The sequence below is a fragment of the Diplotaxodon limnothrissa genome, linkage group LG2, assembly GCF_057381915.1.
Source record: "Diplotaxodon limnothrissa isolate DT_005_m linkage group LG2, D_limnothrissa_male_GT1.1, whole genome shotgun sequence".
Lineage (NCBI taxonomy): Eukaryota > Metazoa > Chordata > Actinopteri > Cichliformes > Cichlidae > Diplotaxodon > Diplotaxodon limnothrissa.
Window position 1 is genome coordinate 1,648,077 of NC_140597.1, and position 22,555 is coordinate 1,670,631.

The following is a 22,555-nucleotide window of genomic DNA, read 5'->3' on the forward strand; positions in this document are numbered from 1 at the left end:
GCAGACCTAAATCTGTTTGGCTTAGAGCCTGTAAGCCTGTTGTTCCCCTCTGAATCAAGAACAGCACACTGTGTGTGCAATAGTTTAATTGATTGCTCTCAGTCCTCAGTCTGCCTCTGGCTTGCATGGCCTTGTTGGCAACACACATACATACAAACACACGTAGCTAATGTGCATGAATGTGTATTTATATATATACACACACCTGCGGCTTCTAACGCCTTCTTTTGTCTTGTTTGTTTGTTGTCTCTCACTAGACATCAGATGATACCATATCAGCCTATTAGAGCACTTCGCTCTCACACTGCAGGCCTACTTGTTGTTCCTAGAGTATTTAAAAGATTAGGCTTCAAACTTTCCTTTTTGCTAAAGCATATAGTTAGGGCTGGACCAGGTGACCCTGAATCCTCCCTTAGTTATGCTGCAATAGGTGTAGACTGCCGGGGATTCCCATGATGCACTGAGTTTTTCCTTTCCAGTCACCTTTCTCACTCACTATGTGTTAACAGACCTCTCTGCATTGAATCATATCTGTTATTAACCTCTGTCTCTCTTCCACAGCATGTCTTTATCCTGTCTTCCTTCTCTCACCCCAACCAATCACAGCAGATGGCCCCGCCTCTCCCTGAGCCTGGTTCTGCTGGAGGTTTCTTCCTGTTAAAAGGGAGTTTTTCCTTCCCACTGTCACCAAAGTGCTGCTCATAGGGGGTCATATGATTGTTGGGTTTTTCTCTGTATGTGTTATTGTAGGGTCTACCGTACTATATAAAGCGCCTTGATGTGACTGCTGTTGTGATTTGGCTCTGTGTAAATAAAATTGAATTGAATTTAATACAAAGAGGGGCAATCAAGGGAAGTGATTATAACTGGGGAAAACAATTAAATTAATTGTGGAGCATAATACAAAAATACTCAGAAAGGTATTAACATAATCTTCTGTTGGGTAACAAAGTAAGCCAGTATTCAACCTCGGGCTGGGTTTGGCTGTCAGAATCGCTCCTCTAACACTCAACTGAAGTCCGATGGAATCACAGCCTTGTCTGCCTGTGGCTGCAAGCATGTTGACTGCTTACGCTGGAATGGCTGGCTTATATTCATACTAATATCTAAAGTAAGCTACATTAGCTAGTTTGTTATTTGGCTTTGAATCAATGCTGTGACTGTCTGTTTAGAGGTGAGGCGTTGCTGGACTTACTGAGTCCTGATTGTGTCCCCTCTGTGTTCAAGAACAAAAAGCCAAACCCCGAGCAAAGATGGAAAGGTAATAATAATTCCAACTGCTGATCAATTTAATATAACTGTTTCTTGTTTTTAAAGATATTCATTGTGCAGCTTTTGTAATTTGGCTCTTGATTAGTGTAACTCTTCAGTAATTTCACTTTTTTATGTTGAGGTAGCACAGGAAAAGGAGAAGGGATGAAGTGGTTCACCAAATCCATCCTTCTGAGACTCCAGATCACATCAGCAGGTTGATTGTTAAAATGATCCTCACCAGGACAGTGATCCGACCTGCCGGAGCCCAGACATGGTCAAATTACAAACACAACAACACCATTAAATATGTGATTGCCATTACTTCAGCCGGAGCAGTTTCATTTCTGTCACCTGGTTGGGGTGAAAAAGAGTCGCGGCTTTGGGGGCTTTTGAAACCCAGTGAGGAGATTCTGGCTGATAGAGGATTTGAACTTGAAGCTTCTGGTGCCACTCTTCATATATCTCATTTTACAAAAGGGAAAAAGTAACTCGGTGCACAGCAGGTCGACTCATCGAGACAACTACCTTGTGTCGGGATACACGAGGAACGAGTGATTGGAACTTTAAGACTCTGCAAAGAGTAATTCAAGTGTCTCAAGTTAACATTGTAGATGATGTTGTGACTGTTTCTGATGCTCTCACAAACATCTGTAAGAGTTTTGTTCCCCCCAAAACTGGGAAAAGGCGCATTTTATGATTCATTAATTGTCATTTCACAAACAGCGCTGCACTGCCAGATGTTATAAACATGTGAATCTGTTTATGCATTTAGTGCAAAGCCACAACTTTGACTCCGTTTTTGTTCTTAAATAGATGTGACCATTTATTTCTTTCCTTCTGTGTGACGGTGACCTTATCGTCTTTGGATTCTGCGCAAAACAAAACATGTTTTCACTTTAGCGCAAGAGTGAATTCACCCTGACTGAACAGCTGGACTGCTCATTAACATCAGAGCTCTAGTTCAGACGTTAGGGCTGCTGCAGATGAAAATGAGGGACTGAAACAGAAAGGTAGCTCAGTCACAACCTAACGATAGTGTTACTGTACTTTTACTAAGAGTATTAGACTCTTCTCCAGTTCCTCTGCACAGCTGATGCTTGAACATGTGCAAACAGCATCACGTTTTCTGTCTCTCTCCACATCTGTAAGGACAGTAACAACAAATGTAATAAACCCCCATTAAAGTAGTTTTAAACGAGATGAATCACTGAGTACTGAAAATGTTCTCACAGTATTCTCCACTCGCTGACTCCCTGTAATATCAGGTCCAGTTTCTGATATCTCAGCTTGTTATTGGACATCAGCTGAAACAGTAACAATAAACTGATATTTATGTGCTGAAACAACTGTGGACATTTGGCAGCTAAAGTCAATGAAGTCTATGTTTAATTCTTCTGCTGATGGATTTTGCATGATTTTTATATAGAGTCGATGATTTTTGACTCTTGTCTTTACTAAGTGTGTTTTAAAATAATTAGTTTAAAAAAATCTGTCTGTGAACAACAGCTCATTCAGAATACCTCAAAGTTCCATGTCCAGCAGCTGTTTTCCTGTAGGAAACCTGCTCCATCATCTTTGCAGATCTCCATATAAAAAGCACCAACGTAAATATTACACTGGACGATCTGTTAGCATATAAGGCTTTGTCTAATTTAACAGACAGTTCACGTGTCAGCAGAACTTTACAAACGAAAAAGGATCCTGAACTGTGTCCGAACAGGGACGAAGGAGCTTTCCTTCAGATTTCAGGGATAAACTTTCACAGTTGTTAATGATTTCATAGTTGTTCTCAGCCTGTATGTTCACTCTTTGTAGTAAAGGCTAAGGGTCCATGTTATGTACTGTCAGAGGAAGCTGCAGCTGTTTTACTGATAAAGTTAAAGACAAGAAGTGAGAGCTTTTTCATCCATGTATGAATATTATGGCTGGTGGGAGGGGCAATGGGAGTCTGGAGGTGTTGCAGTGAGGGTAACATGTAGGCGGGTTCAGTACGTGACTTCTGTAAATAGATTTTTGTTTTGTTTTGGATGAAGTTATTTGTAAGTAATCCTTTGTGCACCTGGGAGGCCGGCAGAATAGAGCACACACTCCGGCCTATATTTGTTCAAGTTTATGAGTGGACCCACGCCTGGTCTTACAGCAGCCTCTGCAGCTTCTGCTTTTAACATCGATGCAGTCAACTGCATGCAGAGGACAGGATATTTTGTCTGACAGCATTAAATAAAAGCTGATGTAAGGTCAAAGGTAACTGATGAAAACAGTGCAAAGGCTAATCTACTTACATTATGTGCTGTCCTGGCTACAGTGAGACATGCTCACTGGAGTTACTCCTGTTTCCCGAGCTCTCTTAGTTTTATAAAAGGCTGCTTTTGTTTTTTATGAGTAAGAAACTATTGAAGCTCTTCTAAATTAGCGAGATGCAATTTCCTCTCCAGCTTGCGTGTTTTCTGCTTGTATGAGCATCAGTCAGGTGTTGTACTCTTTTCTTTAGAAGAGCCACATTAACCAGGGTCACACACAGTGAGGATGGGACACTGTTAAAGTAAGATAACCAGCCTCTGTTGGCATCGAAGAAGTGGAGGAGTCACTTTATTAAATGTGGTTCAAAAATGTAATTACTCTAATTAAATGTGTTGTTTGTTGCTGGGTGATCTATTATTGTAAAATGAAATGTAATCACGAAACAAAGGAGGAATTTTAGGAAACGTTCAGTTTCCATGGCAAACAGTGGGATCATTTACATTTTCGAGAGAACCTGAGTCACTTTCAACATGTACATGATTGTTAAAATTGCTCCCAATAATTCTTTAATTACAACTGAGCGCTAACTCGGACAAAAAGTCTGAGGAATCAGATGTGAGCACGGAGGACGATAGATGATAACAACTAAAAGGTGTTTTTTCCTTTACCAGTTAGAGTGAAGCTAAGAATGAATCAGCCGTCTGGGGCTTTGCTTGGTTGATGAGCTAGAATAAAAGATTAATGCCAGTCCTCTTCTTCGCTCGGTGCTTCCTGGATTCTTGTTTAAACTAACATTTTCCACCTGCTTTAACCAGGTTTCTGTAAGGAACAATAAACCAATATATAGAGCTATTATTAAATAATAATGTAATAATACAGATACTTTTCATTGACTCACTCTGGTGCAGTTGAGGTGATCTTAAACTAGATGAAACGGTTTAGAAGCAGAGAAATGTCTCCAGCTCCTGATTACGCTGAAAGCTTTTCAGGCTTTTTTGAGGATATTATTCTGGCTCTTGTCTCGGTGCTGATCAGCCTCGGACAAATAAATGGCCCTGCTGTGCAACTGTGAGATCGAGCTCTTATGCATCTTTATATGAATATTTAATCACTTGGTTTCTGAGGAGTTTGGATATTTGGAAATGCAGGACGAGTGTTAGAAACCTGAGCGTTGCAGGGTAAGCCGCAGCCACGTCAGCACTGATTTAGAAAGGCCATATTTGCTATTTCCAAGCAGGCTTCAGTGGAACCTCATAGATCTCTGCCAAGGTAAATGATTTATGGAAGAGAGATGGAAACATCAAAGGTTATTACAGCAACAATATGCATGTTTCTCCCTTGAAGCAGGAAACCTATTGTCATTCCTAACCTCTTCCCCCTGATTGGCTGCATTTTTCCAACACCTGACTCTCATGGTGACGAGCTGTCAGGTGTTGTGAGGCTGAGCCACAGAGTCTCGCAGACGGTGAACAGAATCAATTAAAATGGCAAAGCTGAAATTCAGCACGCTTTACAACTTCTGTTCTTATTTTCTTCACTCTTTACCTGCCAGCCATGATTTTCCTGCACTTTGACTGCCATCTTCACCCATTTAATCCATCACACAACCTCACTACTTCTTTCAGCCAAGCCCAGCTTTATCTTTTTTTGTTTGTTTGTTTTCTGTGTGTGAGTATATATATATATATATATTCATTTCCTGTTGAAGTTTGAAAAACGTGCTTTTCACTCTCCTTTCCTCATCTGTGTAATCACGCTTTCAGGCCATGGTCTCAGAGTCCTTCGGGGACCTTCTGGCAAACTCGTGTGCATTTTCCTAAATGCGCTGGTATCCCTCCTGGTTCATTGTCCTAGGCTTGATGTTTTATCTGTCTGGCTCTCTGACCTCACAGCCACCCTGAGCATTATTAAAAGATATGACATGTCCACAGTCTGCTACCAGCACGTATCTGTGACCCACTCTGAGGATGAACATTTTGGCGATGTACACGAGGCCGCCGTTCATTCTACATCATGAAGACATGTCTGCAGAGCTCGGCCTATTGCCTTGTCTTTGGTTAATGAATCTCTCCCCCAAGGTTTTATTAATTAGTGTAATTAAATCTTTATGACGACTTTCTATGAACTTGGGTCTGGGTTATTTAGTCTCATTTTTCAGCAACCACCGAGTGGTTTTGCTACATTAACATTAATAATGCTAATTAAGCACTTTGACAGTTAATTAAAAATAATTAATATAAATACTAATATTAGATCGGATACAATTGAAGCCAGGCAGAGTTAAAGCAAATATACCTTCATAAACGGCCAAAGGCCTTGAGGGCAGGGTAAGAAAAACGTCACCAGGATATCTGCACAGACCTATATTTTACAGCTGTGAGAATTTTAAATGACTTCTAAAATCACTGCAATTTTTCAGCACATGATACAGCCGTCAGAAGCATTTCCTCACTTTTCTTCTTGGCGCTGGCAGCCCCGACTTTGAGCATTTTTATCTTTTTAGATTCCAAAAGTTCATTAAATTCTGCCATTATGTCTGTTTAATAACCCCGTACTTTTTCATCTTCACCAGCGTCGATGAACAAATTGCCTTTTTTCTGCCTATTGAAATACAAAACCCCGTTAAAATGATGGTCAAGTTGTAATCTTCATGAGCTAAAACAGGCGATCCAGATGGTCCATTTGCAGGGAGGAAGATGTCTTGGCTCTCTGAAGACAGAAGAGGAATAGGTCACTGTCACTGGCTTAACTACCAAACACATTACCTCTGAAGTATGTGCTGTTTAGAGTGCCAAGCTCATTTTTTTACATCTCCAAGGCCTCTTAGTTTCATGCCTTCCCCTGAAAAAAGATTAGCACAGTGCACATAGTAAATAGTCCTGCAGGCAGTGTAGCTCGACGTATCACAGGAGTGCTGTCTGCTCAGAGCTCACAGTGAGCACAGTCACTGAAACTCAAGTGCAACTATGAGTGCAATTAAGACCAGAAGTACACAGCATGTCTAAACTCTACAGCAGCGGTCCCCAACCCCCGGGCCTCGGACCGGTGCCGGTCCGTGAGTCGTTTGGTACCGGGCCGCGAGAGTTGAGGCTCAGGTGTGAAATGTCTGGTTTTCAGGGTTTTTATCGGTTTTCAGTTATTTTATTATCGTTTTTATCGTTTACTCGGTTTTCCTGGGTCTTTTCAGTGTGTTATGAATAAATCTTCTTTTTTTCGGTACCGGTACTAGTTTTATTTTGTTGTATTTATCCGCGACACCTTAAAGGCCGGTCCATGAAAATATTGTCGGGCATAAACCGGTCTGTGGTGCAAAAAAGGTTGGAGACCGCTGCTGTACACCACAGGACTACCAATACAGGCAGGTGCCCACGTCATCTGGGAATTGAACCTTGGATTGGGTTTTGGATTGTCTTACTTCCTGCTGACTTGCTCCCCATGCACTTGTGTTAACCGTCACACACTGTTTTAATCGAATGACCTGGAGAGGATCCATGTGTGTGTGTGTGAGTGTGTTTGAGGATAGGCCTGTTTACTTTGTCATGGTATAAGAATGGAGAGAAAACACCCGCATCACAAAATCTCAAGGGCAGGTTTTCAGGTTAGGTTGGTGGTTGGTAGGTAAGCTAAGGTAAGTGTAGTGTAATGTTGTCTGACGTCATGGATACATGGTGTGTGTGTGTGTGTGTGTGTGTGTGTGTGTGTGTGTGTGTGTGCGTGCGTGTGTGTGTGTGTGTGTGTGTGCGTGCGTGCGTGTGTGTGTGTGTGTGTGTGTGTGTGTGTGTGTGTGTGTGTGTGTGTGTGTGCGTGCGTGTGTCTGACAGCATGCATGGCAGTAGGCAGGTAGGGTTTATTAGCATTCTCAGGTGCGATCTCGCTGTGGTTTTCTTAATGAGGCTGTGGAGAGCAGCACAGGCCACAGCTTGTTAGCTGGGCCCCGGGGTTAATGTGTGATAGAGTGGCTGGCTAGTCCACTGGTAAACAACAGAAACTCCAACCAGCAGAGGTCATGCATGGCTATGCATTTTACATCCTAATATGAAAAAGACACAACTCATGTGCAATGAGGGAATACAGCTGTGGATCTGCTTCTGATTAGTGCGAGATTTAAAAAGAAAAACTGCAAAGCAAAAAAAACAATAACACAACCCACGAAACAAAAACTCAGACCGCTAACATTAACATTTTTTAGGAGCGCACAAGAATCACAAACAGTGCATTTGCATCCAGTGCAGCATGATGGGAATGTGTTTTAAGCGTTGAAGCTTGACAGCCGAGAATAAATGTTTACTATTAGACAGCCAATCACATTTTTGTTATTGCTTTTCTTGCTTTGCTCCGTGAATGCAAGCTAGTAACTTTTTTCAGCGGGGTGTTTTTTTTACACGTTTCATGGGTGCATACTGTTAATGAGGTGGTGGCTCACGGTGACACTCAGCCTTAAAATCAGTTTTTTCCTCTCTCAGCTCGGTGTAATGGTAAATGGTAAATGGCCTGCATTTGTATAGCGCTTTTCTAGTCCATAGGACCCCAAAGCGCTTCACACTACATTCAGTCATCCACCCATTCACACACACATTCACACACTGGCGATAGCAAGCTACATTGTAGCCACAGCTGCCCTGGGGCGCACTGACAGAGGCGAGGCTGCCGGACACAGGCGCCACCGGGCCCTCTGACCACCACCAGTAGGCAAACACGGGGTTAGTATCTTGCCCAAGGATATTTGGCATGCAGCCAGGAATCGAACCACCGACCTTCTGATTAGTGGCTGACCTGCTCTGCCACCTGAGCTACAGCCACCCTAATGGAGGAAACAGCTGTGACTGTGATCACCTCACCTGCCTGCTGTTCAACCCTTTTGATTTTGAGGGGCAGCTCATCAGGAGAAGTTGGCCTTAAAATGGTTTGTTTCAGGGAACAGTGGGGCTGCACGTGTCCACTGTAAAGACTAAGAAATGAATTTTAGCTTCAAATCATGCAAACGTGAGCATAATAGGTCCACTTGGCTTCACAGTTACAGTCATTGCTCAATATCATAAGTTTAACAAATTGAACATCTTTTAACAGTTTGCATGTGGTTACTTTATTAAACAGGTCACTATACAATGGTTAAAGATTTGCCCTTGTCTGCTATACTTCACTGCAGATCCCAGCCACGAGTAGGAAGGAACCCAATGACATTACAGTGCCATCAAATTCTTTTTACTGTTTTTTATGTGTAATGTGTACTTATTGTATCTCATTCTGTCACACAATCGTGTTGTGAGATGTTGATGATGCAGGGTTAGCAGTACCAGCCAGAGCACTAGTGATGAGCTGCAGACATGTTTTTCAAAAATCAGTAAAATGTATTCGAGACCAGGAGAAGACACAAACCCAGCCTCAAGGGATCACAACTCCAAAGGGGAAGCTTGGGAACAGTACGTCTAGTGCTGGTCCCAACTGGGTAATTGGATAAAACTGTGCCAGGTCAAATATGCTGTGGCGAGCCCGTTTAGTTCACGTGCAGTGTTGACAACTCCTCCATGTTTCCCTCCCCTCAGGTTAAGAGTCTCAGTGTCATCCTTGACAGCATTTTGTTATTTCAGTCTCATATTAATCACAATTAAATTATTAAATGATTAAACACCCCGTCTGCATACATTCAATTCAATTCAATTTTATTTACACAGCGCCAAATCACAACAAGTCGCCTCAAGGCGCTTTGTATTGTACAGTAGATCCTACAATAATACATGCAGAGAAAAGCCCAACAATCATATGACCCCCTATGAACAAGCACTTTGGCGACAGTGGGAAGGAAAAACTCCCTTTTAACAGGAAGAAACCTTCGGCAACCAGGCTCAGGGAGGGGCGGGGCCATCTGCTGTGATTGGTTGGGGTGAGAGAAGGAAGACAGGATAAAGACATGCTGTGGAAGAGAGACAGAGGTTAATAACAGGTATGATTCAATGCAGAGAGGTCTGTTAACACATAGTGAGTGAAGAAGAAACACCCAGTGCATCATGGGAATCCCCCGGCAGCCTACGTCTATTGCAGCATAACTAAGGGAGGATTCAGGGTCACCTGGTCCAGCCCTAACTATATGCTTTAGCAAAAAGGAAAGTTTGAAGCCTAATCTTGAAAGTAGAGATAGTGTCTGTCTCCTGAATCCAAACTGGAAGCTGGTTCCACAGAAGAGGGGCCTGAAAACTGAAGGCTCTGCCTCCCATTCTACTTTTAAATACTCTAGGAACAACAAGTAGGCCTGCAGTGTGAGAGCGAAGTGCTCTAATAGGGTGATATGGTACTACAAGGTCATTAAGATAAGATGGGGCCTGATTATTTAAGACCTTGTATGTGAGGAGCAGGATTTTGAATTCTGGATTTAACAGGAAGCCAATGAAGGGAAGACGCCACATCATTCCTCACACCCCATAGTCCTGTCGCTTCTCGGATTGATTACTGTAATTCTCTTCTCCCTAACAAGTCCACTCACAAACCCCTGCAGCCCAGATCATGATTCTCACAGCCTCCAGAGAGCACATCAGCCCTGTTCTTCAGCAGCGTCACTGGCTGCCCGTAGATACTGAGGCTACGTCCACACTAATGCGTTTTCATTTTCTCTCCGCTTTGGCCTCCCGTCCGCACTGAGACGGCGTTTTGAAAACGCTCTCAAAAATGAATACAATAGAAGACGGTGCGTTTGCATCGCAGTGTGGACAGCAAAAACGGAGACTTTTGAAAACGATGACGCATTTTAGTCATGTGATGTTGTCATGTGACCAATTAACCAAAGATAGCAGAGGGCATTATACAGCAGCTGTTTTGATTGACAGCCCTCTTAAAGATTAATATCAGTCTGTCCGTGCTGCAGAGAGCTTTTCTTCAAATTCTTTTTTTTTTTTTTTTTCTTTTGCCTGTCCCGTTTGGCTCTTTTGCCATCAGAATTGTTGTCTAAAGGCAAAGAAAGATGCCCAACGGATTTACTTTACCAAGTTGACCATCCCAGCCTTGCCGTAATGGTCTATTTGATTCACCTTTATTTTACCTTTTATTGTTTATTTTATTTTCACTTGCTGAATACGGGACAGACTTGACTGGAGGAAAGAAGGGGAGAAAGAAAGAGGGAAAGAGAAACAGCTGAGAAGAGGGACGGGGGAGAAGGGCAAAAACCAAAAACCAACAGAACGGGCAGAGAAAAAAAAATGCATATATCAATCACCTGGGTCACCTGCTGAGAAAGAAAAAAGAAAACAAGCAGAAGAGAACAAGAGTAATAGAATAAACAACATCACAATGATATATGGGAATATGACAGTAAATACTAAATGTTAAACATTATTGTGCAGCACATAAGATCAACAGAACACAGTGTGCTTTGAGGTAGGAGCCAAAAAGGGTGTAGTTTGTGGGTGTGATCACCCGTGTGTACACCTGTGAGCATGGACGCGCTTGTTTTTAAAAGGTTCCTTCATGTAATGATCTGCTAGAGGGTGTGGGGGGGCCACAGCCCCGTCCTCCAGGGCATGAAGCAGGTATGGAGGAGATCAAAACTCCAGACATCCAGAGGCCCCCAGAACACAAGAGACCAAGGAAGACCAACAGAGGGGCAGCCGCGCCACTGTCCCAGAAAGAGCTGAGGAGAGTCCCAGATGAGGGCTCACTCAGCAGCCGCGGAGCAGAAACCAGGGGGAGTTGCAGTGACGCGCCCGTGAGCTCCGCCGGCAGCCAGCCGTGCCTGAGTGACCGAGCCCCAGGCCGAGAGGCCGGGGGCACCCCACCTCCGAAGTGGCCCGAGCGAGCCCCAGGCTCCAGGCCCCGATAAGCGGCCGCCAAGGAGTGAGCCGGTGTGTACCCGGACGCCCACCCCCAGACACAAAGAACCACCAACGCACCGATGTCTGAGGGAGTCCGCCACTGGCAGGGGGAGTGGTGGTAGGGGGAGATAGGCCTCCAAACCTTGGAGGGCCTGAGATGTCCCCAGAGAGGTGGCGCCTGACACCCAACCTGACATATAGACACAGACATACAGGCACACACAGATACAAACATCCATTCCCACCCTCATGCTCTCATATGCACTTACTCCACACTCAACCAACGTGGAGACAGACATAAAGAGACGCTGTACACACGATCACACTCCCCAAGCGTACTCTACGAACCGGGTCTAGGTACCCTTGCCCCTGGAGGGGGGAACTGCACCCAGACCCAGGTGGTGTTTCCCTTTTCCCTGCGGTGGGGGGAGGCAGACCGCCCCGACTCCGCAGCAGCACGGAGGCCCCACACTCCAGACCGCAGTTGGACGGCCAACTCCTCCTAGCCCCCCCTGCTCCAGCAGGCCGCAGAGAATGGGGGTGAGAGAAGACTCCAAACCTCCCTCCACCCGCTCATTGTAGTGTTGATGCATGTGTGTTCTAAGGTGCATTTAAAACCCAGGAGGGCATGGAGCTACCTGCCAGAGAGCAGCAGGTAAGCGCATGGTCCCTCCTGCTAGCCCTCAATGTCTACGTGTATTCACGTAGGGGGGGTAGCCTCCTCTGCACCCTGGTGACATACCCCTACTCCAAGGCCCTGCATGTGTGGGTGGTTGTGGTGGAGCGGGAAGGGGGAGGCAGCTGGAGATGGGGAGGGAAGGAAGGGAGGGGCAGGTGACCCCTCCCTGGGGCCAGCTCCCCCGCTGACCCCAGTAGGCACCCCCATACTCCGCGACCCGCCAGGGAAAGGGGGCCCAGACCCATCCAGACCGGGGCCCAGTGCAGCAGCACCTCCCGGCCCCACAGAGCCCGGGACAGTCCACCCAACCCCACCACAGAGAAAACTGCACCCACCCCACCATCCACTCATCTTCCAGACTACATGAGACAATAGATGCCCAGGCTGAGATCTTCCTCCACCTCTCCTGTATCTTCTTCAAATTCTTTAATTCTCACTCACTTTTGCAACTTTGTGTTACTCGCAGCAACAACTCCACCTCATTGTTAGTCCTTTTTAAAAACTCGCTGCTTTTAATTCCACACAAAAGGATATTATAGCCTTCACATCGCTATTAGCGAGACGTCTAATATTGTTGCATTGGAAGTCTGTTAAGTATCCTACGGTTTCCCGGTGGCTTAAAGATGTCATGTTTTTTTTAAAACTTGAAAAAATTAAATATACGTTGAGAGGTTGCACAGCCAAATTTTTTCACAAGTGGCAACCCTTTATCTCTTATTTTGCTAGTCTAGAGGTATTGCCTGTTTAAATCTACTTTTGTTACTGTTATATTCCTCTAATATGTTTGATGGTTGTGTTGATCTGTGTGGGACTGGGGGGGCGTTGTGTTTTTTTTTCATATATAGGGCTTTGGAGTTGACGTCACGCCGTAATGCATTATGGGAGCGCAGCGCCATTTTCGGGGTCTACGAATCAAACCAAACACACTGTGTTGGAACGATGACTACAAGAAAGATGCTTAAAAGCAGCTCAAAAGAGAATGAACTGTATAGAGACCGATTTCATTCAGAGGTGAAGCAGCGGTACTTGCAGAAAATAGCGTGCATTGGAAATGTGGACCCGTATGAAATACGGCCGTGGAGTAGAAACTCTGGAGACCAACCGCTACTGACGTAGCCTGACATATTTTCGTACCTTATCTGTGGAATCAGCGCGTACAAGTCGTCATTCAAACAAAGGTAAGTCAGCTCGAGTACTGCGAGTGAAATGCGTTTGATTTCCCTGCAAACATTCAGATTAGTGCAGCATAAATTCATTCATGAGGGGAAATTACAGTGAGAACATGCGGAGACTGTTAGGTGGATAACATAGTGAGTTCAGTGCATTGATGTGACACTGTCCTGAAGGATTTAGTTATTCTCTATGGTTAAAGAAATTGCACTAATTTATTCATATTTATTATAAATAATCCTAATTAAACATCTTGCTTCCATGTTTGTATCTTGTGTCACTAAAAATACATTTTATTTTAATTTTATATATTGATCAATGACCTGCAGAATCTCCTTATCATATTAAGGGATTCATAATTGTCACTTTATGCTTTCTCCATCTCTAAAGTGATGACATCCTTGCATTACCGGTACATACTTTAGGTTCATTTTCTGCAGGCAGGTTTACACTATAACATGCAGCGTTCTATAGATGGACACATAAAGAAATGAAAAATGACATGTATGTGCTAACTTTCTAAACACTTTGTTACATTTATGATAAAGTAGATTAAACACATTTACGTCGGCCTTGGCTCATAGTTCTTGTCTTTAAATGAACTTTGTCTGTGTGTGTTTCAGGTACTGCACTCTCAAAGACTGAATGAACCAGCATTGCAGCCATGGGTCACTGTGAGCATCACAGGGAAGGTTGAAGCCGCCCGCTGCACCTGTAAGGCCGGAGTCGCAGAGACCTGCAGCCATGTCCCTGCTCTTCTGTTTAATGTAGAAGCAGCAGTGTTGATCCGTGGCACAAGGACTGTTACAGATGAACCTGCATACTGGGTTTTGCTGGGTAATGTGACCAAGATACAGCCAGAGGTTGGCCATAAGATAGACTTCTCCTCTTCAGCTGCCCAAAAAAAGGCTCTTGATCAAAACCTAAACAGACCATCTGTAGTGACGGGGAAAAGGAGCCGTCCTCAAAACAGAAAAATCCCACCTGCTACTGTGGAGGAGTCGTCACTGCTATTGGATACTTTGCTGGAACACAGTAAAGCTGTGGGTTGTGGGAATGACCCATAATGTTTTATCTAGGGGTCTAGATTTATGCCTGTAGTGCACTGCCGTGTAAATAATTTGCATTTACTGAATATATACTGACTGAGTCCCACTGTTCAAAAGTTGAATAAAGAAACAAACTAATTTTTGCTCTTTTTTTTTTTTTTATTGAAACCACCTTATAGAACATCACATCAGTTACAATGATGATGTCATTTATAGTTTACAAATGACAAAATGTTTACACAAAATCATGAGTGTTTACATGACATCACCCACTACTAACATTATTTACTGTATCTTTTGAAAAAATACAGCAATTTTAACAGCACAAGACTTAAGAACATTTAACAGGAGCAGGTTTCATTCTTCTCTGGTTTTATTATCACACTGTTCACCAAACGCAGCAAACCTTCACCATCTTATCCAGGAGGGTCACCTCTTCACCCTCACATGGAAGAAGTAATCTGATTGGCATGGTGGTTTGTTTGAAGCAGGTCCCTTGTGTAGCGCTGGAACCCAGTCACGATGTTTCATCCATTTCATCGGCTGGTTTGCTGCAATAATGCCAAATAATTAGCAACTCTATAAATAGAAGGTAGTTCTGCAAAATCACTCAGTAGGATGTTTGTTCTAATTTGCTATGAGCTCAGAGCGCATCGAAAATAAAACTAATAGGCTATAAAGATATGAACATATTTAGAACTTACCGGAATGAAAATGTCTGGAGCACCAACAGATATTTGGAGATGGAAGAGAACTGCACGTCAGCTCATCTCACAGCTGCTATCCAGGCTGGACGCCTTCGTTTGGTAACATCGATACACGAGCTGCTCATGTTGCTTCCAGGTTGGGAAAGAATGAAAAGATAAACCATTTTCAAGCTTATTCTCTTGCCGGTCATGTGATCGAACATTGCAGCCGACCACACAGCAAATACGAACCGTGGCTGTTGTGTGTGACTTCGCTCCCTTTTCACTTGCGCTAGACCCCCAAAATGGCGGATCGGGCCAAAATCCTTTCCACGCCCACCCCCGTGACATCACGCTCCAAAGCCCTATATATATATATATATATATATATATATATATATATATATATATATATATATATATATGTGTGTATGTTTATTTACTTAGGAAAATGAAGAAAGGTTGATTGTATTTCGGTAACTGCAAGTACTGTTGTTTTCTTTTTTCAATAAAAATTTTTTTAAAAAAAAACCTCGCTGCTTTTCCTCAACATTTTGCTGCAATGTTTCAAAGAGCCGGAAAGTAAATGAGCGGCAGACAGAAATGAGGCGGGTCGAATCTTCTCGCATTTCACGCATGCACAGGACTGGAACGTCAGCGTTTTCGGCTGTTTCAATGTGGACGCACAACTCTGTGAAAACGAATGAAGACGTTTTCAAATCTATCCGGGCCGGTGTGAACGTAGCCTAAATTTACTTGTACCCATAACTTGGCCCCTCCCCACTTGTTGAGTGCTACCACCTCCCATTCACTCACCTTATTGTTCCCTCTGCCTGTCTCACCAGCATGGGGATCAGAGCCACTCTGCTCCACGACCTTGAAATTCACTTCCTCTTGATATCAGGAAAACTGGCGCTCAAGTCAAAACTCCAAACCCACCTGTTTCAACTGGCTTACTTTCTTTCAGTTTGACTCTAATTGTTGTCTAATGCTGCTCTTTTATCCTGTTTACTGTTTGTCTTTTATGCTTTGTATGGTGACATTGGGCACCCACAAATAAAATGTTTATTATTATGATTATTATCTGATGGGTTCTGAGATAAAAATGAAGAGATAATAGTCATAAACAAATACAAATCCTCTGTTAATTCAACAAAAGACCAAGTGCCGTGTCGCTGTGCGTGTTATTCAGAGTTGGGTTCAGCTTTAGTGTTTGCAGCCCTTCATGTTGCACTTGACTTTTAAGACTTTGGTAACTTTGCTGCGGCGTCCTTGTCTTTGACTTTGTCTCTTGGTGCTTAAGTTGAGGGGCAGGAAAGCTCGCGGGTTGTGCTGCTGTGCACTGGTGCGAGAAACTAAGTGTTATATTTTTCACCCTCCCCTCCTCAGCCCCCCTGCCCTTCCTCCCCTCCTCTCTCTCTCCTTCTGTCTGTGTCTCTGGCACTCTCCCACTCGTACCCTTGAGGATTATGTTGAAGCAGTGCATGCAGGTCTGGGTTGGCGGTGTCCTTGGTTGAAGGTTTGTCTTGGGGCTTGTTTTTTTCAAACTTGAGGGAATTCCCTCCACTGCTGCCTCTAGCTTATTGAAGTAGCCTTGGGCTGCTGACGGGAGACTTCCCAACCCCCCGTTACCCTCACCACCAGGCATATACTCCCTTTTCAGTGTTTGACTGTCCCCACAGCCTCTGTAGACCTCCACATCCTTCCCGTGGAACCTCTGAGCTTTTCCAGCTCCACATTCTTGCCCAAGCTCCAGTTTTCATCCTGCTACAGCTGGCCTCCAGTCCTGGGTGGCTGCAAATGTTTATTACTGCCTAATACCAGCCCATAATTATTTTAAACATCCATTAATGTGATTCATCATCATAACAGAATCACTTGTCAGTTAGAAGGTAATGATTTGTAAGCAATAAAGTCATGGCTGCTTTTTAGCAACTGGGCTAATTTCCCCTGTATCAATTAGTCTGGTATTAAACGCTTTCCTCTGGAGTGAACTTCATTAATATTGTGATACATGAAATCAATATGTTGCTGTTGAAGGCAGAACTGGAGCCGCTGTTGGTGGAAAGGCGATGAGTAAGTTGATGAGAGCTTTCTCTGGAACATCGCAGCACAGACTGAGTATGATGTGTCATGTCCTGGGCAAACTGTACCCACACCTTGCATTAGTGTGTGACCCACACACACACACACACCGAAATGCTCTCACGCAAACACACCACCTCTGATAATGTTTTCTTGCTGGTCCAAGTCTTTGCTTTTATGCTTTTATCATCAGGGTCATCTGATGTTCACAAAACCCATCCATGCGTCTCTTAACCACTTATCCAATTCAGGGTCATGGGATGCTGGAGTCTGTCCGAGCTGTCGCAGGCTGAAAGGCGGAGGACACAGTGAGTCTATTGCAAGGAAACATTACAGCAGATAAAGCTGCAACACTTTTATCCTGATAGGAAAGAATTCATGCAAATCAAGCTGTTTTGATTGATCACCTTTATTTTATGATCAAACACTTTTGCATGTATTATTTTATGAATCCATCATCCTTTGTTCACTGAATGATTTGATGAAAATTATGCAACACATTATCTCTGATGTCACGTATGCTGATAGATAGGGACGGTCACTGAGCCAGCTTTAGTGATTTAGATTCCATTATCGATATCACGCACTGAGCCGATTCCTTACTGATTCCCTTTGGTTCCACTGTTGCTAAGCAGCATATCAAAGATCAATCATTTGCATGCTGTGCGATCAAATGTTTGTGCATGTTGGAGGCGTTTCCCCTCTTTATTGTGATCAGTGTTGGGCAGTGTTGGCTTTACTTAATTACTCGCCAGGGAGAGTAATTTTTTACACTACGTGTTACATTACATTCATTTTTCTTCTTATAATTACCCGAAATATGTTGTCTTAAATAATAAATATTTAACAATATAGACGTTTAGGCTACAGACCACATACAAAGGGGCCTGGAGGCCAGTACCTGGCCCACGTGCAGACACCAAGCAGAATCAGCTGTAAGATTTTACAAGTTTATTGCAAACACAAACAAAGCAATGATGAGGCGTGGGCGCGTGGCGTGGAGGCGCTGTAACAGAGAGAGAGTGTAGTTAGACCTGGGAGTGAGGAGCGAGTACGAGGAGATACGAGGATGCTGATCTTGCAGGCAGCTTTGGGGAGAGAGTGTAAGTGAGTGAACGAGGCTCTAACATTTTGTTAATGATGATGCGGAGGCGATGACAGGCAGCTGAAAACTCTGAGTAGCTTTAATTCCAAGGAGTAGATTGCAGTATATGCAATATGACTGGTGTCCAGGAACAGCACATAACGTACGTACAAAACATAAGTAAGAACGCTAGAAGCAATGAGGCCGTGTTACCACCACGAGGAAGCTGACGAACTGTTGGAGACACGATGGCAGCCTCGCTGCTCCATGTTAGGTGAGTAGAGCAGGGTGAGAAACCAGGGCTCCGCCCAGAAGGCGGTATTATTGTAGGGTCTGCCTTACAATATAAAGCACCTGAGGTGACTGTTGGTGCTGTATAAATAACAATTCAATTCAATTCAATTTTATTTATATAGCGCCAAATCACAACATAAGTCGCCTCAAGGCGCTTCATAGATACAGAGAAAAACCCAACAATCATATGACCCCCTATGAGCAGCACTTTGGCAACAGTAGGAAGGAAAAACTCCCTTTTAACAGGAAGAAACCTCCAGCAGAACCAGGCTCAGGGAGGGGCGGGGCCATCTGCTGCGACCGGTAGGGGTGAGAGAAGGAAGACAGGATAAAGACATGCTGTGGAAGAGAGACAGAGATTAATAACAGATATGATTCAATGCAGAGAGGTCTGTTAATACATAGTGAGTGAGAAAGGTGACTGGAAAGGAAAAACTCAATGCATCATGGGAATCCCCGGCAGCCTACGTCTATTGCAGCATAACTAAGGGAGGATTCAGGGTCACCTGGTCCAGCCCTAACTATATGCTTTAGCAAAAAGGAAAGTTTGAAGCCTAATCTTGAAAGTAGAGATAGTGTCTGTCTCCTGAATCCAAACTGGAAGCTGGTTCCACAGAAGAGGGGCCTGAAAACTGAAGGCTCTGCCTCCCATTCTACTTTTAAATACTCTAGGAACAACAAGTAGGCCTGCAGAGCGAGAGCGAAGTGCTCTAATAGGGTGATATGGTACTATAAGGTCATTAAGATAAGATGGGGCCTGATTATTTAAGACCTTGTATGTGAGGAGCAGGATTTTGAATTCTGGATTTAACAGGAAGCCAATGAAGGGAAGCCAAAACAGGAGAAATAACACTGAATTGAACTGAAGACTGACACAAGCAAACACCAGCAGGAGGTGGTAAACATCACTCGAATCCTAACCATCCTGAGAAGGAGACACACATATTTGAAATAAATATAAAAGGAGGCTGCAGCCTGACTGTTACCTGTTGGAGTTCAGGGTCTGGCTTCAGGTCGGCGTTGACGTAGCTTTAACATCACTCTGGGTTTTTCACTACCTTAGTGTTAGCATCCTGTCTGTGTATATGCTTGCAAAGAGCTGAAAGAGCCTTTCACATAGAGCACAGCATGCACTGCAGCGCTGACCGTTAAACTAGAGCAAAAGACCCAAGATGTCTCTTGCACTGGCTGATGCGCTCTGGTTGTATCTCGTTGTTTTGCAGCCGTTCTACATGATGCACCTGCTCCTTGTCATTTCAAAACATGTAACTCTGACTTTGTGTCCTCTACGAAAGTTTGTGTCGTATTATGTTCAAAAGCTTAATAAAGATGTATCGCTCATTCATAAAGAACAAAGCTTTGTAACTGTCCCGACTACTGAAGAGTGTGTCGTTTCCACAACACTGCTTTCCTCCCAAAGTCTCCAGAACCTTTGAAAAGGCTTCTGGAGGTACGTACGTAAACCTGTGTCCAAAGGTTCACTGAACTCAGATACGTACAGGATGTTTTCCTTCATTACGTGGTTGAACATTTTTCTGGTCGCACAAAGGGGCAAAGCATGAAGCGGTCAAACTTCAACTGGTGTTTTGAGCCAGCACTTCATGAAAACTGTGATAGTGTCAGAAGTACTGCACATCATCCTCAGAGAAGGCAGCTGCAGCTCTCACTGCCAGTACTGTAGTACTTTAGCCTTTGTGCTGTTTTCATACATTTGGAGTTACTACAAATCTACTGAGTATTGAAAAAAATTAAAACGTAAGCACAGAACTGAAGGCGACGCAGTTTGTGAATCATTAAAAGTGTCTACAGTAAAGTGAAAAAATGCTTTAACACCCTAACGAGTAAACCTGGACTTGTTATATATTTTTAGTATAATCAAATGGTTGTGTGACCATCGTGTATGCAGAGCAAAGTTGATGCTTTTAGTTCATTCTTTGAGAAGCTCAATGATTCTACAAACTACAGCAGCTCATTGAGAATCGCTGCTGATGGAGACGCTGCCTGCTGTTGCTGAGTTACGACTCAGGGAATATTTAATGTCCCCAGTGACTCACTCGTGCATCATATTGAGCTCACTGGAAAGTAGATTATTATTAATAGCACACTTATATTTCTCTCCAGTAAACAAAGGTGTGTCCAATAAACCAGGTATAGTCTCTGAACTATATTTAACCTTAAGCTACAGCACAGCTGAGGCTGCTTCTGTCATATTTTAACACCCAGATAGTTTCTGCAAGCTGTTCATGGATCAGGTGACTTGATTTTTCTAAAGGGGGAATCTCCAGGTTTCCAGGGAGCTTCAAGGACTACACAAGTGTTGAAGCACACATCTACAAACACACACACACAATGTGATGTAATTGAGTGTAACATATGTTGCACAAGCTGCTGCCAGGTGTGTCACACTTTGAGTTTTCAAGCAAAGCTCTCTTGGAGGGTGACATAATCAAACAAGTTTAAATGTTCAGAGCACACACACATTTGCATCACCTTGTGTGTGTGTGTGTGTGTGTGTGTGTGTGTGTGTGTGTGTGTGTGTGTGTGTGTGTGTGTTGAATGTATATCACCATGCGTTTTACATTTACATGGAGTTAAACAACCTGGATGTGTGGACGATGTAACAGGTGCTGTGTTGCTGACTGATGTGTGCGTCTTCTGTGGCACTGATGTGAGTGTTTGGACTTGTCAGAGGTAAGCCAGCTATAATCATCTGCGTGTCGTCATGTATCCATATCCATGTCTGCTATGGACCTTGAGTGTGGAGCTGTTTCTCATGGCAGATTTGTAATGACAGATGATATGCAATGCCACACATCTTAATCACAAGTCACATCACCATGAGCACTAGCTGAGGCTGCACGGAGCATGTTTTGAAAATCAACAAAGACTTTTGCTCCCTTTGGACTTTTCACTGTTGCTTTGTTCAGTAGATGTCACGTAGCAGCGTTCCAGTTTAGACCCTGATTCTAACTGAAAGGGAAGAAAACCAGTGCAAGTTTTGGCTAATTACAGCTTTAGTATCATAAAGGATTAGTTTAGCTCAGCTGTGTCTGCTGGATTTGGTTCAGTGGTGTTTTCACCGACGGCTTTTTTGAACTCCAAAAGATTTCATCACCACTTGGAGATGATTTAAAACTCCACTTCAACCTGTAACAGGCACAAAGAAAAAACAACAAATCATTCTCCATTTTAAAATTTTATTTGTTTTCCAGCCCATCCGTGGATCATCTACATAATGCATTACGGATCTGATGTCATGCTTCCAATAGGCTTTCAATGCTCTGCTGTTATTTCCCCGAGGTTCTGGACTAGAGCACAGATCTGTCCAACAGCTCACAGGTTTCCCTGACTGCTGCTCAGGAGCTAGAGAAGGTTATCCATCAACCAGAAGGTTGGTGGTTTGATCCCTGGTTCCTCCAGTCTGCACTTTGAAGTATCCATGGAAACTTAATGAACCCTGTGTTGGTACTTATGTATAAAGACGTGTGTGTGTGATTGGGTGAATGGCAACAAAAGCAATTTGAGCACTCAGTAAATAGAATATATTCCCTTACTTTAATTATATCAGAGGCGGCTCATTGCTTTGGAAAAACTTCATAGTCACCATCTGTGAAAATACCAAACTAAGGTTAGCTCCTGACTACACTAATTAACATCAATCAATCAATCAATTTATTTCTAAGCACATTTAAAAACAACACAGGTTGAGTGCTGCACAGAGCGTAGAACAAACACACACAGAGAATAAAACAAAAGCTCTGTCACAATTAAAAGCTGGTGAGTAAAGATGTGCTTTTAAAGATGCCGCGTGTCGGACAGATCCTCAAAGTCTGGGCGCACCAATCACAAAGTCCCGTCTCCTCTGTGGTTTAGCCTGCTGCAATCAGAGGCAACTTATCAGCTGACCTAAGTGTTTGGAGTGTTTGTAGTTAAAAGACCAGAGAGGTATGATGGAGCTAATCCGTTTAGAGACTTAATAACAACCAATAAAACCGTAAAATTGAATCTATAGCGTACTGGAAACCAGTGTAAACGAGCCAAGTACAGGTCACCAGACATTGTGAAACCTGGCCCCACCTTATCAGAGGAGGACAGATGGTTTGAAAGAGGAGTGAAAGAAGCATCTATGTCCACTGTGAGTGACCATCTTTGAACAGAGGCGGGGGTTTACGACACCAACTCTCTGCCATCTATAATCCAGTTTTGAGATCCCT